General features: G+C 37.8%; 1 pseudogene; it reads left to right on the top strand.

The window, feature by feature from the left end:
* The first annotated feature begins 7,993 nt into the window (after positions 1-7,993).
* Positions 7,994-19,492, top strand: LOC132162392 (uncharacterized; annotated as a pseudogene).
* The last annotated feature ends 449 nt before the right edge of the window (positions 19,493-19,941 follow it).

The following is a 19,941-nucleotide window of genomic DNA, read 5'->3' as shown; positions in this document are numbered from 1 at the left end:
CCATGCCCTAAAATCATAAATTGTGTTTCCCACTTTGTAAAAAGTATCACCAGATTCTGTTGTGCACTAATTTAAATGCACAAATGAGGATTCTTAAATGCTTTCAGCTTTTACTTCCCATTTCTTTAGGATTTCTGACTAACCATCCAGCTCCAGAAAGGATCACAATTGTAGAACCCAAGTTTCCATTAGGATTTAGGACTTTCCTTCCTTCTTTTAGTTTATTATTATTATTATTATTATTTTTTCTTTTTAAGTTCACATAACCCTCAAAACTATCTCTCAATAACCTTTCAATTGAGATAATACCTCTAAAAACTATTAAAAATTGTCAATGTTCTCCTATAGTGATCTCCATCGGTATTTCTTTTCCATTTGCTTCCAACAGTTCGACTTGTCCCGTCAACCGTAATGAATGAGTTACACAGGCTCGTTAGTTACACCATTCCATTTACTTTTTTTTATGCCAATGTTGGTGAAGCTGGGACCAGGATTGAAGACTCGCCGATATCCCAAATAAAATAAAAAATACTAAGAAATAAAATTAAAAATAAAATAAACACCAAGGGGTGGCCAAATTTAAAAATTTAAAACAAATTAATAAAAAATCGTTTCTTATAAAAAAAAAATAGTTTTCTTTTTTCGAATTTATAAAGGCTTTTTGTCTCGTCGTTGGCCTTGGGGACATAAACAATTTAATAGTTTGAAAAAAATATTGTCCCAATTAAAAGTTAAAAAAAAAACACTTTCAACCTCTTTTAAGCATGCAACTTTGCATGTACTACACCATCTTCTTTATTGGGGCCACCCAAATTGCACTGATGAACCATTTGAAACGAATACATTTGTTAAGCGTTGCTCTCATCCCAATAATGACATATCCCAAACTATTTCTTACGTGTTTTACATGCTTTAAATCCAATTTTAGATTCTAACTCGGGTGTATATACGTTTATGGGTACTCTTCTATTGCAAAGTCAATTTTTAAAGGTTATTTTTACTTACAATTTATATCATTTGGTATTAGAGACATACAGTATATTATAAGTTCGAGATACGACAGAGATGACCATTGAATAGAGTGAACCACCGTGGACGTTAAATTTGGAAGTGTAGTAGTATGTTGCAATCTTAAGTGTCCTACTAGATTAATTATTTCAAACCAAATATTTTTACTTCCACACTAAACTTTAAAAAGTAACAATTGATCCTATCAAATTATCAAACACTTTCACTTTGTCTTATCCGTTAGTATTTTCTGCTAACTTCAAAAAAAAAAAAAAAAATTTGAGAGGACCGGAGCACTTGTTTGTCATATTTCTTATTGTTTGTTTGTAACTTCTCATTGTTATTTTTCGTTTTGGGTCCATTTTTATTAGAAAGCTTACCAATTTTATTTTATTTTATTTTGTTTTTCTTTAGGAACCCTCCATTCACTTTTCCAGATTAAGAGTGGAAATTATCCTCTCTTTTAACTTATTCCCGATTTCAATTAGAAAAAAATAAAAACAAAAAAAAAGCATTACGTAACCCACATTTTACTCAAATTATCTATGAAGTCTCTGGTAATTGAGAAGTAGTGAGAAGAATTTTATATGCACTACATAACATAATGCAACATTTTGTGTACTTTTTGAGGAAATATCAAAGATTTAAAGCGTAAAGCAGGATGTTTTCATATGCTCAAGGCCTTGCTTTGTTTCCAATGAAAGCAACAAAGCAATTATTCTATAGCTTGCCATTTTGATCATTTCCCTTGAACATTAAACCAACAAATACAAATCCTTTTAAATTGGATAAAAAAGATGGTTCAACACTCCCTGGTCCACCGATTACAACCCTCGTATCCATCTGATTTTATGCTCATCGATCAAAATTAATCAGACGGAAGAGAGGAGTGCAAGGGTTTTCGTCACTGCATGGCTGTCATTCAGACTCATTCTCAATTGGCCAATAGTTTCGTACTATGATCGTATCCAATCGTTGATCGCCATGGAAATTGTTCTTTGCTTAACTAAGTGTTGGATAATAATGAATATTCGTCATTATTGGGAATGAAGAATGTTAGAATAAAATAATTATTAATACTTTTTAGTTTGATAGAAATATATATTTTATAATTGAAATTGAACTAAAATTATTAAAAAGCTCGTATTATTTTTAAAATTTTCAAAACTCAAATTAAAAAAAAAAAAAAAAAATGTTGAACATGTAGGTGGCCAGCCACCCCTAGGGTTTGCTAACTTTGCTGTAGGTGGTCGGCCACCCACATGTTCAACATTTTTAAAATTTTTTTTTTTTAATTAAAATAATTGATTTTATATGCAAAAACGTTATTTATATTGTACCAAATTCTTTTTTTTTTTTTTTTTTTTTGTAACAAATTCTTTAATCTAAAGAGAAATGGACATAAATTCACATATAAATCTTAAGAGCAATGCATATAAATTCACAAGCAACAATACGTACCCATTTATTTATTTATTATTATAACACATTACCTTGAAATGAATATTTGTTTAAAAACAAATATTATAAAAAATTTAGGGTTAATAATTTTTTTGGTACCTGAGTTTTCACTTTTTTATTTTTTCCTCCCTGAGTTTTAAAACATGACAAATCTAGTACCCAACCTATGGGGAAAAGACAAAATCAATACCTACGTTAGTTCTGTCAGTCATACTTAACGGGTTTAGTAGGAAAATCAACAAGGAAAGCTTAGAACTAGTCTCTGAAATTATCCGAAAGAACTTGGACATGTAATAGTGTCTGAAATAAAAATAAATTCTTGTCAACTCGGCAACACATTCTTTCCCTTGTTTTCTCGACAACCAAACAGTGGCAGCTCGTTTTTTTTTTTTTTTTTTTTTTTTTTTTTTAACTTTTTAGGGTTCCAAGCTTTCCTTGTTGATTTTCCTACTAAACTCGTTAATTAGGACTGACGGAACTAACGGAGGTATTGATTTTGTCTTTTCCCCATAGGTTGGGTACTAGATTTGTCATGTTTTAAAACTCAGGGGGAAAAAAAATAAAAAAGTAAAAACTTAGGTACCAAAAAAGTTATTAACCCAAAAATTTATGCAAAACAATACGAGTATACAAATTAAGTAAATATTAACATTTGTTTGCTTTAATACTGACATGTACACTTACAACAAATCTCCTCCTCATTGCTTCACAAACTTGGGGTGGCCGGGGTTAGGGGTGGCTTTCCGGCCACCCCTTCAATTTTTTTAGATTTAATTTTTAGATTTAATTAATAAAAAATTAATATTCTGATGTGGCAAAACGGTGCATTTAGTTTAGGACTTAAACCTATTAAACCTTTGAAAAAAAATCTAACGGTAGGGATTAAGTTGCATTTTTGATTAACCAAGGGAGTAAAAATTCGAAAAAAATAAAATAAAATAGAGGGATTTTTTTCAATTTTAGTGCGTTGATTCAGGAATTTATAGTATATTTATACAATTACAAAACATGTGGGAGAGAAAAGTTGGAAATCAGATAACAAAGACTGAAATCTTAAAGAATAATAGAAACAAAGGCTGGATACTTACCGCTAATGCCATTGGCGGAAACTAAACGACGGCGCTTCTCGTGGGTAGATTGGTGTTTTGGTGGAGGGAAGTGAAGAGAACCAAGAAAATGATGGGATCAAGAAAGGGATGGGATTGATTTAACGGACATAATGTTTTTTGTAGGTCAATTTTTTGGCGAGAATACGGATTAGAATTCCTTCCATTTGCAGGTGCTGATGGATGAAGTAAAACGTCAGCGTTTGGAGAAAAAAGTGTTAAAGAAAGTTCTATTGGGACGTTGTAATATTACTATTTATCCTTTTATTGACTTAATGTTTATTATGTTATCATTTTCTATATTTCCTTGTGTTTTGAAAGTGATAAAGGTTTATATAGCAAAATTCTAATAATTTAAGGGAAAAATTCACTTTACCCCCCTGAAGTTTCAGGGGTTTTTCAATTTGAACCTCAAAGTTTAAAAAGTGGCAATGTACCCCCTCCAATGTTTCAAAAATTTTCAATTTAAATCTTCTATTAATAATTTCCGTTAAATTAAACGAAAATCTCTAAAATTACATAATTACCCTCAGGCTTTTTTTAAAAAAATTTCCATCCAATTTAACAGAAATTGTAACGGAAGGTTTAAATTGAAAATTTTTGAAACATTGGGGGGGTACATTGCCACTTTTTAAATTTTGGGGTTCAAATTGAAAAATTCCTGAAACTTCAGGGGATAAAGTGGATTTTCTCCATAATTTAATTTTGTTAGAAGTGTTATAAACCAATTGGGTTGGGGGTAGTTTGGTCTTTGTGTCTTTAGGTTTAGCCTATATATTTGGTTGTTTGTATTAGGTCAAGTAAGTTGAATGAACAAGAGGCACTAGCCTCCATTTTCTCTTCTCCATCTCAAACTCCCTCTCCTAGAAATCTTAACATAGTATTAGAGCTTGTTTCGGTTCTTGGATAATTTATCGTTGGGTTTTCTCTTGTTGATGGCAGCATTACCCGTGTGGGATAAGCCCACATGGGCAGTACCTTGGTAGGGCAGTTTTATTTTAAGGTGACTGGAACACCTCTGGTGAAAAAAAAAAAAAAAAACAGCAATGTCGTTGTTGCTGGGGTGCGAGTTCTTGTGTTCTGTGGTGGTTGGCAAAGTTGCAGCGGCCATCGGAAAAAAAAATCTGGCGATTTGATGTTTGTGTTGTTGAAACGTTGATCTGTGGTCATCGTTTGATTCTGTTGTTGGTGTTTTTGTTGTGGCCGGCCAGTTCAGTCTTCTCCGGCCAGTTCCGACAAGCTCCGGCGACGCTCCGAGAGCGTCCCTCATTAAGAGCCTCTTTAAAGAGAAGATTCCCTTCCTTAGCTCCCTCATTAAGAGTCTTAGGAAATACCTTAGTTGTTTCGTCGTTTTCCTTCTCCAAATGGAAAGAAATTGAAGCTTCACTGCTTAATTCCTTTTTTGGCGATCTTTCAGACCTAGTGCCACAGGCGGAGTCACCCCCATTTGTTTTCCACACATCTTCCGCCCTGAGCCAGGTCCCCCACGGCTTAGATTCCTCTCCTACGTTCATTCTTCGAGTTTGAGAAATAGTGCACCCCTAACCTCCATGGATGATTCTCCCACATTGATAGCAATAAAGGGGGAGTTGCTCATATTTGAAGCAAACCCACACCGATCGTCCCCTTATCAAGAGTGCCCTTCCTCGTTCAAGCGGCTTAGTGAGGTCGATGGTCACCCTTAGCCGTAGATACTTCCCCCACCCAATCCCATCACTATCCACGTCCATCTCCTCCAATCAGCCCAAAGATTGCCCTATCTTGGTACCCACTGTCTTTGACATGTAGAGAAGCGGCATGTCATGGACCTGGATCCAACACGGTGACTATGTAAAATCCATTTGAAAAGGGGGTGTAATGCCATCAAACTCATTAAGCGCCAAAACCTGCCTATCAAATGACCATGGGTGTCCAGCCAGCACTCTCCGTTTAACTACATCATCAGTAAATTCGAAGGTCCACAGATTGTCTTGTAGCTCCTTAAAAGAGATACATCCCTCTGCCCTCCATATCCGAATAAGCACAGATTTGAATGCGTCTTTGTTGATTTTTTTTTTTTTTTTTTTTTTGTCCATAGCTTTCCGATCAAGCAGTGGGCCCCGTATTCCCGAACCTCCACAACATCTTCTTCTATGATCGAGATCCTGATTTGTTTTCCCTCCGTGAGTGAAAATCCTCCCACCATTGTTTGTTGATGTTCTACCGTGTTTAATATCAACCTCCTAGTTTGTGAAACAAACGGAGACTTTCCCCGCCACTAGCGATCTCACACGATGCTTGAAGACTATCCAAAGAGCGAAACCCTAGCGCGAGACATCAAATATGACAAAGCTGAAGACATGAATCTATTAAGTCATCCTATGGTTCTTGATGACCACATTCGTCTAAAAACCTCCAATTTCTCCCTAATGGCCTTAACGAACAGCAGGTAGCACCACCTTAAAGGTTACACCCCCCCACTGTCCCCATTAGTTTCTTCGAAATTAAAGCTTTCTCCGGTGGATTCAGGGCTCACTATCAACTGGCAAATGCCTATAATACTTTTCGAAACCGAAGTAACTGATGTGGGGAGTACTGCTCTAACCTATCTTTTAGTTGTACCATATTATTCCATGCTTAATGACTATTGAGTGATAAACATATTTAATGAAAATTTTGGCCCAGATGTAAATTTAAAGGCATATTTAATGAAAATTTTCAAAACATGGAGGTGGCCATAGTCTACCCCCATCTACAATTGGGTATGTCTCTGCGTGTGGCAATTGTTTACGGCAACAATATGAATTAGATTAAAGAGCCGTTGATTTAATATTGATAAACTATGAATTAGCCTATTTACAGGACATATATATTGAATTTACACACACACACACACACACACACACACACACACACACACACACATATATATATATATATATATATATATATATATATATATATATATATATATATATATATATATATAATTTAGATTTTAAAACAAATGGCTTTTTGTTTTACCTTTAATTTTTTTTTTTTTTAAAAAAAAAAACAATGGAACATCATGATTTAAAATTTGAAAAATACAGTATAACTTATCAATTCAATGTGCAGGTGGAACTACTCTAGCATTGCCAACTTGGAAGTGTTTAGTGCATTTGAGAACAAGTTCACTGCCTTTCTCCTGTCCACTTGGGATTACGACCTTGAAGAAGCTCAAGTTCTTGGATCTTGGTTACAATCATTTCTTTGGTACAATCCCAAAAATCTATGCAAATCTGGTTGGCTTGGAGTATCTTTTGCTTGTGTCAAATGGTTTGCATGGAAAAATTTTCTACGAGTTGGGAAATCTCATTAACCTAAGAGACATTCGCCTGGATTTTGACAATTTTCAAGGTGGGATCCCAAAGGAATTTGGGAACATGGTGAATCTAGCTCAAATGACTTTGTACCTCTATAAATTGGGTGGCCCAATTTTCTTAATGAAACAACTTTTAATTGAGTTGTACTAAATCTAAAGGTGGTGTGGTTGTTTGAGGAGGAGGGCCCTCCGTCCCCTCTCCCTCTTTTTTCTCTCTAACTTGCATTTTTCAATGGCTTTTCCGTCTCTTTTTCACATTCTTACACAGTATTTATTCTCCACCTACCGCCGACCACCACTCCATTGCCCATGACGCTCGCCTCCTTCCTCATCCAACTCACTCCGCTCTTCGTTCATTGTCTACCCCTCAACAACCCAGATCTACAAAGGTTTATAGATGGGTTTTCTTTAACACTCAATCTACCTTCCTCCGATTGATTCAGGTCTCCACGCACCAGTCCACCGTCCTCCTAGGTCCCCGCCGCCACCTTTCATTTCGCCTTTAGCCATTCACGCGCCGATCCAGCAGGCTTCTCCTGTGGTTTCTCCACCTTCTCCTCCGCCGACGCTGTTGATTATTGGCTTTTTCTGATGCTTTTCCCCTTGTTTTCAAGCTTTATCTGTTGGCATTTCTTGTTTTTGCTTTTTTGTTTTATTACGTTATTTCCCTGTATTTTCTATTGGGTTTTGTGGGTTATTGTCTCCCTGTGGTCATATGTTATATTTTTGTTGTGGTTGTGGAGATCAGTGCTTTCACAGACAGTAACCATTTCTTCAACTTTAGACTTGGATTTTGACAGTTCCTTTTTTGTTTCAGCTTTCTTTCCCGTTTTGTCGCACTTGCTTGGCGGGATACAAATGGGAATGACTAAGTAGAGTTGAAGAACCTATTGAGGTTTGTGACTCTTCAATTTCGATAGACTCCATAACAATCAAGGGCACTGCTTTTCTTCAGGTTTCAGAGAAAAGGGCTACTTAAGGTATTTATTGCCCCCAATAGCGTTTTGCCATGACCACGCCATTTAAACGACTCCCTTTCAAACAAAGAAAAAGATGTTTGATTCCACTTGCTAATATGGTGTCTTTCATTGTTTTGTCACTTGTCTCTCTTCTTAGTACTTCTTGTTTTTCTTCTTCTTTAGATAGTGATTTTCATGCCTTAGTCACACTTAAAAAAGGATTTGAATTCTCCGACTCCATTCTAAATACTTGGAATTCTTCGAGTCCTAACACAGTTTGTTCCTGGGCTAGAATTCAATGCTCCAATAGACGTGTTGTTTCAGTGGACTTAACAGGGTTGAATCTGAGCGGCTGTGTGTCACCTCAAATTTCAAAACTTAACCAGCTTATTGACATTTCTCTTGCTAGTAATCAGTTCATAGGTACCATTGGGATTGCAAATTTGAGCACTCTTCGATGGCTAAACATCTCATCCAACTACTTTAGTGGTAGCTTGGATTGGAACTACTCTAGCATTGCCCACTTGGAAGTGTTTAGTGCCTTTGAGAACAAGTTCACTGCCTTTCTTCCTTCCACTTGGGATTACGACCATGAAGAAGCTCAAGTTCTTGGATCTTAGTTACAATCATTTGTTTGGTAGAATCCCAGAAATCTATGCAAATCTGGTTGGCTTGGAGTATCTTTCGCTTGTGTCGAATGGTCTGCATGGAAAATTCCCTACGAGTTGGGCAATATCACTAACCTAAGAGACATTCGCCTGGATTTTAACAATTTTGAAGGTGGGATCCCAAAGGAATTTGGGAACTTGGTGAATCTAGCTCAAATGACTTTGTACCTCTGTAAATTGGGTGGCCCAATTTTCTTAATGAAACAACTTTTAACTGAGTTGTACTAAATCTAAAGGTGGTGTGGCTGTTTGAGGAGGAGGGCCCTCCTTCCCCTCTCCCTCTTTTTTTCTCTCTGACTTGCATTTTTCAATGGCTTTTTCGTCTCTTTTTCACCTTCTTACACAGTATTTATTCTCCACCTACCGCCGATCACCACTCCATTGCCTATGATGCTCGCCTTCTTCCTCGTCCAACTCACTCCACTCTTCGTTCGCTGTCCGCCCCTCAACAACCCAGATCTATAAAGGTTCATAAATGGGTTTTATTTAACACTCGATCTACCTTCCTTCGATTGATTCAGGTCTCCACGCGCTATCCACCGTCCTCCCTGGTCCCCACCACCACCTTTCATTCCGGCTTTAGCCGTTCACATGCCGATCCAGCGGGCTTCTCCTGTCGTTTCTCCACCTTCCCCTCCGCCGACGCTGTTGATTCTCGCTTTTTCTATTGGCATTTCTTGTTTTTGCTTTTCTGTTTTATTACGTTATTTCCTTGTATTTTCTATTGGGTTTTGTGGGTTATAGTCTCCCTTTGGTCATATGTTATATTTTTGTTGTGGTTGTGGAGATTAGTGCTTTCACAAATAGTAATCCATTTCTTCAACTTTAGACTTGGATTTTGACAGTTCCTTTTTTGTTTCAACTTTCTTTCCCGTGTTGTCACACTTCCTTGGCGGGATACATATGGGTTTGGACTAAGTAGGATTGAAGAACCTATTGAGGTTTGTGACTCTTCAATCTCGGTGGACTCCATAACAATTGAGGGCACTGCTTTTTTTTAGGTTTCAGAGAAAGGGGTTGCTTGACGTATTTATTGCCGCCAATAGCGTTTTGCCATGGCCATGCCATTTAAACGACTCCCTTTCAAACAAAGAAAAAGATGTTTGATTCCACTTACTAATATGGTCCCTTTCATTGTTTTGTCACTTATCTTTCTTCTTAGTACTTATTGTTTTTCTTCTTCTTTAGATAGTGATTTTCATGCCTTAGTCACACTTAAAAAAGAATTTGAATTCTCCGACTCCATTCTAAATACTTGGACTTCTTCGAGTCCTAGCACAGTTTGTTCCTGGGCTGGAATTCAATGCTCCAATAGACATGTTGTTTCAGTGGACTTAACAGGGTTGAATCTGAGCGGCTGTGTGTCACCTCAAATTTCAAAACTTAACCAGCTTACTGACATTTCTCTTGCTAGTAATCAGTTCAAAGGTACCATTGAGATTGCAAATTTGAGCAGTCTTCGATGGCTAAACATCTCATCCAACTACTTTAGTGGTAGCTTGGATTGGAACTACTCTAGCATTGCCAACTTGGAAGTGTTTAGTGCCTTTGAGAACAAGTTTACTGCCTTTCTTCCTTCCACTTGGGATTACGACCTTGAAGAAGCTCAAGTTCTTGGATCTTGGTTACAATCATTTGTTTGGTAGAATCCCAGAAATCTATGCAAATCTGGTTGGCTTAGAGTATCTTTTGCTTGTGTCAAATGGTCTGCATGAAAAATTCCCTACGTGTTGGGCAATCTCACTAACCTAAGAAACATTCGCTTGGATTTTAACAATTTTGAAGGTGGGATCCCAAAGGAATTTGGGAACTTGGTGAATCTAGCTCAAATAACTTCGTACCTCTATAAATTGCGTGGCCCAATTCCAAAGCAATTAGGCAACTTGACAAACCTGGTGCATCTTGTACTTTCCTTCAATGCATTTACTGGTGAAATTCCATTTGAGTTCTGCAATCTCAAGCAACTCAAGCACCTAGAATTGTCCTCAAACAATCTGAACGTGTCTATTCCAGATTGCCTCGCAGACTTTCCAAATTTGGAAACTCTTCAGCTACCCCGGAACAGCTTCACTGGCATGATTCCTTAGAGTATGGGACTAATGGAAAACTTCAGTGTCTCGAGTTGTTCTTAGATAAGCTCACTCGTACAATCCCTCGGAACTTGTGTTTTTCAAATAAACTCAGAAAATTGAATCTATTTAAAAACTTCCTCTCTCGGCCGATTGCTGAAGGACTGGGGACAAGTTCAAGTCTCACCAGAGTGAGTTTGAGGGACAACTACTTGAATGGTAGCATCCCAGATGGATTCATATACTTGCTTAAGCTAAATGTACTAGAGTTGCAGAACAACTACCTATTAGGACCCTTGCTAGAGAATGCCAATAGTTCATCAGAGCCAGTAAAGTTAGCCCAACTTGACTTATCAAACAATCGCTTGTCCGGTCCTTTACCTCTTTCATTTTCAAATTTCTCTTTTATCAAATTCCTTTTACTTGGTGGAAACCAATTCTCAGGTCCAATCCCATCTTCTATAGGAGAACACCTTAAAATTGTAAGGCTTGATTTGAGTCAAAATTCACTCTCCAGCTCAATCACACCTGAGGTTGGAAATTTTTACCATTTGACATATCTTGACCTAAGCTATAACAACCTCTCTGGCTCAATCCCACTAGAAATTTCCAACATCCAGTTATTAACTTATTTAAAATTTTCTAGAAACCACTTGAACCAAACAATACCCACATCAATTGGCACCATACAAAACCTTATAATTGCTGATTTTTCCTTCAATAATCTCTATGGGAAGCTACCGAAATTCGACCAATTCTATTGGTTTAAGGCCTCCTAATTTGCAGGTAATCCTAATCTTTGTAGTGCTCTACTTAACAATCCTTGTGATTTCACCCCAGGCAAAGGGGGATACAAAAGTGACCCTGCACATTTCAAGTTAATCATCATTGTTAACATTTTGATAGCCTTTTTAGTGTTTGTTGTTGCTGCTGCCATAATCATGGCTGAGTTATTGAAAAGAAAGCGTCTGGATTCATGGAAAATGACCGCATTCCAAAAGCTCAAATTCAAGGTCTCTCACATCCTCAAATGCGTGAAAGATGACAATGTGATTGAAAGGGGGGAGCTAGGATTGTCTACTATGGCAAAATGCTAGATAAGGTTGAAATTGCAGTCAAAAAGCTTCTTGGTTTTGGCTCAGACAGCCATGACCATGGCTTTCAAGCTGAAATTCAAACACTTGGCAAAATTAGGCATCAGAATATTGTGAAACTCCTAGCATTTTGTTCAAACAAGGAGACAAATCTCCTTGTTTATGAGTACATGAGAAATGGGAACTTAAGTGAGGCACTGCACGGCAAAAAATCTGTAGTCTTGGATTGAAAATTGAGGTACAAAGTTGCCATTGAAGTAGCCAGAGGCCGATGCTACCTTCACCATGATTGTTTGCCAATGATCATTCACCGGGACGTCAAGTCCAACAGCATTTTGTTAGACTCTAGATTCGAAGCACAACTTGCCGATTTTGGGCTCTCCAAGTTCTTGATCAACAACTGCAAATCGGAGTGCATGCCAACAATTGCAGGATCCTACGGCTACATTGCACCTAGTATGTGCCACTTTTTGCTCTATTCTAGCTGTATATAAACGTCTCTATTTTATGTAGTGTTATATTGAGTTAGGATGGTTGGTTGGTAATCACTTTGTTAGTGAAATTAGTAATTTGTGAATTGTCAAACAACCAAAATTTGTGGCCTTGTTGTGGATTGAAATCCCCTCTTATTAGGCTGTCCAAATAATACAAAAATTCGGACCATTTAAGAGAGGGGTGTTGCAGGATCCACCTACTTCGAGCAGAGGGTAAGTCCCTCATCCTTCATTTTAGACTATTCGAAGTAGGTGGTCCACAACTCTTTCTCCTGGCTACCTGAATTTCTTTGTTATTTGAATAACCTAATAACAAGGGATCTTGATCCCCTTGTTTGATTGTCCTTGCATGGTCCATCATAGGGTAGTGGCCCAACATGGGTCACTAAATTTCAACATCATTAGAAAATCACATTAATAATTGTAAGGACAGGCACCTACACGACTAACATATGTGTCAAAAATGCAAACACCAAATTTAAATTCAGTTAGGGAGAGATGACCTTAAATATATTAGTTTTTATGGAAAATCTTATTTTTATATTCATATATTTTGTGTACACTTCTCATTCAGATTATTAATTTAAAAATAGAATTAACAAATATGGTAATTAAATATCATATTTATGAAAGATATTTGTACTAGAATGCATAAAATGTGTGAAATAATATTCTAAAAAAAAAAAAAAGTGTGAAATAACATTTAACCTTTTTTTTTTTTTTTCCCTTTTTCCACCTTTCTCTGGGCCTCATCATAATTGCTTGGAATTCAATGTAATCACTTATAATGGCATTCTTTGTAAAGCTCTGAGTTTGCTCAATGAGTCTAAACTTTTCATTTTAACAAGTTGCCTCAAAGTTAGATGGTTATCTACCACCACCAGCTATCGAGGGTGGAAACTCCAATGCACGGTACCAAGTGCTTAGAGCAATATTTGTGAATTTGTGTTCTCCCATCCTGAGTGGAGTTTTGTGGTCTATCCTACCAAAAAAAAGTTATAATATTTCACCCAAACGTACAGCCCTTTAACCAAGTAGGTTTAGGTTTCCATCAATTTACACGCCCCTGCCCACACCACCTGTTAGTGTAAGCAAACTGGATTTGGACTAATGTGGAAGGCTCCCCACTTGCATTTTTCTCTCTTGGCCTCTTTGGATTCACTTTAAACATGCTAAATCTCTTTTTGTGTTAACCCTAATTTGTTTTCTTTACTCATTGATTCTCTAAAAGTGTGATAATTGTCTCTCCTAGAGTATGCATATACTTTGTCTTCGGCTCCGGCATCGAGAAGGAATACACTTACCAAAAAAATGCATATACTTTGCATGTGTTGTATATTAATATCGTGGTCATCACATATTTCAGAATATACATATACTTTGAAGGTTGACGAGAAAAGTGATGTGTATAGCTTTGGAGTTGTCCTCCTAGAGCTTCTCACAGGCTGCCATCCAGTGGGTGATTTATATGAAGGCAATGATATTGTACAGTGGACCAAAAGGGTAACGAAGTGTTGCAAAGAAGATGATAAAAACTAAACTGAGAAGAAATTTTGTATGTATTACTTGATGTCAATCGATTTACATGATGGGTATTTATACATAAAAAAATGGTTTACATAGAAGTTGCAAATTAATGTTAAGATCTTCTATACATGGAAATTATTTATGTAGAAAGAATGTTAACATTGCTGGTTGGGGATTTGCCTTTCTCAATTGTTTTATGACCGTTGCACAGATTTATTTCCTCAACACTCCCCCTCAAGTTGGAGTGGATATTCATGACACCCAACTTGCCAAGTAAGTAATGGAATTGTGTTGAACCTAGTGCCTTAGTAAATAGATCAGCAGGTTGTTGAGTGGTAGGTATATGAAAAGTTTAAATTATGCCATCTTGCAGGTTTTCTCGAATGAGGTGGCAAATATACTTTGTTCTCTCAATACTTTGTTCTCTCATGATAGACAAGATTTGAGGCGATGTGGATGGCCACCTTGTTGTCACAATACAATTTTGTTGGTTGTGAATGTGAGATATGGAGGTCCGCCAACAGTTGTTTCAACCAAGTAATTTCACAGCGGGTTGAGGCAATAGCTCTATATTATGCTTCAGCTGAAGAACGGGATATTGTTGTTTGCTTTTTCGTTTTCCAAGATATTGGTGAGCTTCCAAAGAATATACAATATCCAGTGACTGATCGTCGAGTGTCTCTGCATCGTGCCCAATCTACATCACAAAATGCGTGTAATTGAATGTTGCTTGTGGCTGATAAGAGAATTCCTTGTCCTGGAGATTGCTTGATGTATCGTAACACTCTGTGTGCTGCATCTAAATGGGATGTCTGTGGTTTGTCCATAAACTAACTCAACACCTGCACTGCATAGGCCAAATCTGGTCTCGTAATGATTAAATAAATCAACTTACCAACTAATCAACGATATGATGAGAGATCAGCAATGAGGTCCCCATCATGTTTACTGAGTGCTAAATTTTGCTCCATGGAAAATTTGCTATGCTTAGCACCAAGAAAGCCGGTATCTTCAAGTATTTCAAGAGCATACTTTCTTTGTGATAGAAAGATGCCTTTCTCTGAACGAGCTACTTCAATATCCAGAAAATACTTTAGGTTGCCCAAATCTTTGAGTTTGAAATGGTCACCTAAATATTTGTTAAGTTTCTGAATTTGCTCCAAATTGCTGCCTGCCAATATAATATCGTCTACATATACATGAATGGCTGTGAAGTTACCTTTGTGGGATCGGACGAATAGTGAGTAGTCTGCCTTGGATTATTTATATCCTACACTAATGAGAGTGGAAGAAAGTTTTGCATACTATTGTCTCGATGCTTGTTTAAGCCCATATAGGGATTTGTTGAGTTTGCAAACTCTAGTCTCCCCCTTTCGTCCGAAACCAGGAGGAAGGTGCATGTAGACTTCTTCATCAAAGTCACCATAAAGGAAGGCGTTGACGTCAAGTTGATGCAAGTGCCAACTGTAGGAGGCAACAAGGGCAAGGAAAGAGCGGACAGTGACCATCTTAGCAACAGGAGTAAAGGTCTCCGTATAATCAATGCCAACTTGTTGGTTGTAACCTTTAGCCACTAAGCGAGCTTTATATCGTTCCACAGAACCATCTGGGTGATATTTTATTTTGTAAACCCATTTGCAACCAATGGGTTTCTTTCCGAGCGGAAGAGGGGTCGTCCATGTCTGAGTCGACTCTAGAACATCCACCTCATCATGCATTGCATCTCGCCATTTGGAATCTTGTATGACCTGCAAGAAAGACTTTGGCTCTTGTGCAAGAGAAATAGCAGCACTAAAGGCATGATGGTAGTTAGTGAGACAAGCATAAGATAAAAATGCGTCGAGAAAGTAAGGGGTACCTAAGGAACGCACCAATGCTAACTCAGATGATTGAGTGGTATGAGACGGTAAAGCCTATGCAAGGTGAAAATCACGCAAGTATGCAGGTGGCTGGGTTGATCGAGTAGATTGCCGAGCAACCGAAGGTGGGGAAGAGGTAGTTTGAGTGGCAGAAGGGGCAACCGAAGCTTCAACGACAGATGACAAGGGGTAAGGACATCATCAGGGAGGTCAAAAGGAATAGGTAAGACCTTTGAAGATTGTTTAGGGTGGTTTGGGCAAAGGGAAAATGATCTTCATAAAAAAGTACATCACAAGAGATAAAGGTTTTGTGGTGATCAAGATCATATAGACGATATCCCTTTTGACTATAAAGGTAACCTAAGAAGACACATCGTATAGCACGAGGGTCAAATTTGGATGGTTTTTAGGAATGAATGGAAGCAAAGCACAAACAACCGAAAACTCGTAAGTGATTGTATTGAGGTTTCGAGTTGTATAACTTCTCATATGAAGTTTTGCCTGATAGGAGAGGAGTAGGAGTTCTATTGATCAAATAGGCAGCGGTTAAGATAGCGTCTCCCTAAAAACGTGTGGGCAAGTGTACTTGAAAGAGTAAGGCTCGAGACATATTGAGAAGGTGATGATGCTTGCGTTCAACAACACCATTTTGTTGTGGAGTAGAGACATAACTAGTTTGATGGATGATGCTTTGGCGGAATAAAATGATGCAATAGTGAATTCAGGATCATTGTCACTACGAATTATTTTGATGGTGGTCGAGAATTGATTTTCGACAAGATTAATGTAAGATTGCAGAAGAGAGCGAGCCTCAAATTTATGTTGCATCAAATAGACCCATGTACATCGGGTGTAGTCATCAACAATGGTCAGAAAATAATGTGCCCCATTAATGGAAGGAGTACTGCAACCACCCCAAATATCAACGTGTATTAATACAAAAAGGTGTGGCAGAGGAAATTTGATTAGTTGGAAATTGAATACGAGTTTGTTTTGCTAAAGGACAAACAAGACATTGTTCTGAATTTGAACTACAAATTTCAGATACATTATTGGAAAGAAAAGACAAAACTTTATTGGAGAGGTGACCTAATCGGCGATGCCAAAGCTCTGGGGTTGACTTTGCCACCTAACACCTTGTGGGTCTCGTGTTGGTGAAGTAATACAGACCATCTCGCCCAGTGCCCAAACCAATCATCTTCGTTGAGCAAAGGTCCTGGATGAGACAAAAAGCAGAAGAAAAAATAATGAGACAATGCAATGTGCAACATAGTGTACGCACATAAATGAGGTTAAAGTGAAAAGTAGGAACACAAAGGACATTATGAAGAACAAGTGATGAGAAAAAGGTCATAAATCCAATGTGTTTTACGGAGGTATATGAGCCATTAGGTAATTGGACAGTACGACCATGAACAGAATAGGATTGGGTCAAGGCAGTGGGAGAACAGACCATATGGTCAGTAGCACCATTGTCAAGAATCCATAATGAATCATCACATAAGACAGAAGACGTACCTGAGAGAGATAGTTCGGTACTACCTGCTTGGTGGGTCATGGACTGTTGTGGAGTAACGTTATTCAAAATTGCAAGTAGTTGTTGGCATTGATCAGTTGTAAAAGGGAGACTGCTGGTAGTGGAAACTTGATGAGCACGGGGCTTTGGACTGGAGCTTGAGCTAGAGTCAATCTTGCGACGAGTAGGAGAAAATCCATGAAGTTGGTAGCACCACTTAGTAGTATGACCATCACGACCGCAATAAGTGCATTTTGGTCTTTCCTTCTTCTGAAAGCCAGATCGATTGTCCTTTCGTGGTGGTATAGTACCTTTTGCAGCTAAGGCAATGCCTTCAATGGTGGGTGGGGTGGTAATGTTGCGTTGGCGTTCTTCTTGAAGGACCAAGGCATATGCACGATTGACTGAAGACAATGGTTTTATTAAGAGAATATGTCCCTGAACAGCTGCGTCATTGAGACCCATGAGAAACTTTATGGTACACTGACATTGTTAAAGTTGGAGACCCTCTTTTAGTGCGCCATAGGTGCAAGGGGCGCTGTGTTGAATTGCGGATAGTTCATCCCATAACCCTTTTAGTTTTGTGAAGTATGTGGCGATAGGCATGGTGCCTTGAACGAGGGTGCTAATATCTTGCTCTAGTTGAAATATGCGAGGACCATTCACTTGAGAAAATCGCTCTTTAAGATCTAACAAAATGTCCCTCGCAAGGTTACAATAAATAACACTGATGCAAATGTCATTAGAAATAGAATTTAATAACCAAGATTTTACCATATCATTGCAACGGCTCCATTGCGAAAAATCTTTGGAGGAGGTTGCTGGTAGAGAGATGGTTCCGTCAATAAATCCGAGTTTGTTCTTGGCTCTAAGAGCCATAGTGATTGCTCGGCTCCATGTTTGATAATTTTCTCCATTGAGAGATTGAGAGGCCAATACCAAACCCGGATGGTTGGAATGGAGGAGGTATAGATGATGATTGAGATCTTGGGAAGGAGGTGTGGAGGCTGTGGGAGTGGTGGTTTCCGTCATTTTTATTTTTATTTTATTTTTTTGTGACACTAAACTACTTGTAGCTTAGGGTGATGTGTAACCAGCCTAAACTACATGTAGCATAACAAGGAGGCAAATTGGGTTGTGGGCTTTTGTAGATAAAATGGGCTTAGACAAAAAATAAAAAATGAGTGAACTAATAGTCTGGTGTGTAGGTTTAGTGAAAACAAAAATGAATGGTTTAATGGGCTTCACTTATGGGCTAGGGATCCAATCAAAAAATAAAAATAAAAATAAAGGAAATATACAACTAAAAAAAAGAAAGGAAATGGATAAGGAACGATTTACCTAAAAGCCAAAAAGAGGTCTTCTCCTTTGTGCAATTATAGAATGCTCAGAAATCAGAGGACGTGATGGGCGACGGAGGTGAATCAGAACTGGCAGAAGCTAGTGTTGTCAGACCGGAACAGGCCAAGAAAGAGCAGGAGTAAAAACACTGATCGAGGGTCGGTGGCTATGACGTGGGTATGCGACGAGAATGTGAGGTCCCGCTGCCGCAACACCAATAATTCACGGCTTGAGAGTGGGTTGGAGCGGGGAGGGCCTCTGAGCAAGGATTGAAGCAGAAAAAATACTTGGGGCATGGATTGGCGGCCTCTGACCAACGAGGACCACTGTGACGGGTGGAGGACAGCTTCTGACCGGCGAAAAACGGGTGAGACCAGCACCCAAAGTAATCGGGCAAGATATTGCCGAGACACTGCAAAAAAAACGAAGTGCATTAGGTATGAAAAAAAAATACTATGTTTTTCAATTGTAGAAATAGAGTTTTTTCATTCTCTCAGAATCTACGCTATGCTCTGATACCATGATAAAAACTAAACTGAGAAGAAATTTTGTATGTATTACTTGATGTCAATCGATTTACATGATGGGTATTTATACATAAAAAAATGGTTTACATAGCGATTGCAAATTAATGTTAAGATCTTCTATACATGAAAATTATTTATGTAGAAGGAATGTTAACATTGCTGGTTGGAGATTTGCCTTTCTCAATTGTTTTATGACCATTGCACAGATTTATTTCCTCAACAGAAGAGGTCATGGACATCGTTCATCCAAGCCTAAAACCAGTGCCCAAAGACAGCGATACACTTGCTCTTCGTTGCACTGTTATGTGTCCAAGAAAAAAGTGTTGAACGCCCGACAATGAGAGTGGTGGTGGAGATGCTCTCGGAGATTCCTTACTGGTCATTGAACCAGCAATCATCGCCGTCTTCATTTGTTCATATTGAAGCACAACTCTCAGACACAAAGGAGTCTATGTCATCCTCGACCTCAATTCTATCAACAACCAAAAAGTTTGGAGAGATTGAAGAGATCAAAGATTAATGATATTTGAATTTTGTATTTGTATTTCGAAGTGTTCTAGAATTAACAATATCTCTGACCTGTCTATACCCCTTGTTAGTGGGAAAGATCTCTCTCTTCTGTTTGTTTCTTGTAGTTTTTCTTCTTTCAATGTAGTTATAAAAAAAAAAAAAAAAAAAAAAAACAATATCTCTTACCTTGTACAGTTTATTTATACAATGTAAATGGTAAAGCAAATCAAGCAGTGAAAAATATTCTCCATCAACGTGTCTTAGATTCTTTAGTTCATGACTAAATTTTTTTTCATATTAATTAACTATAAGAAAACAGATTGCCTAGAATTGCTAGAAGCCCTGTATGTTGTGCCCAAATTATATGAAACAAATTCATGCAAAGATTTAGTCTTTTAGGATTTTAATCCTACAGGAAAGCAATTTTGCTGGTAGACACCGTAATATTATCCACTACAA

This window comes from Corylus avellana, chromosome 10 (assembly GCF_965113065.1).
Source record: "Corylus avellana chromosome 10, dhCorAvel1.hap1.2, whole genome shotgun sequence".
In the NCBI taxonomy this organism is placed as follows: domain Eukaryota; kingdom Viridiplantae; phylum Streptophyta; class Magnoliopsida; order Fagales; family Betulaceae; genus Corylus; species Corylus avellana.
The sequence above is the reverse complement of the archived record's forward strand: the minus strand, read 5'-3'. Positions and strand labels throughout refer to the sequence as shown.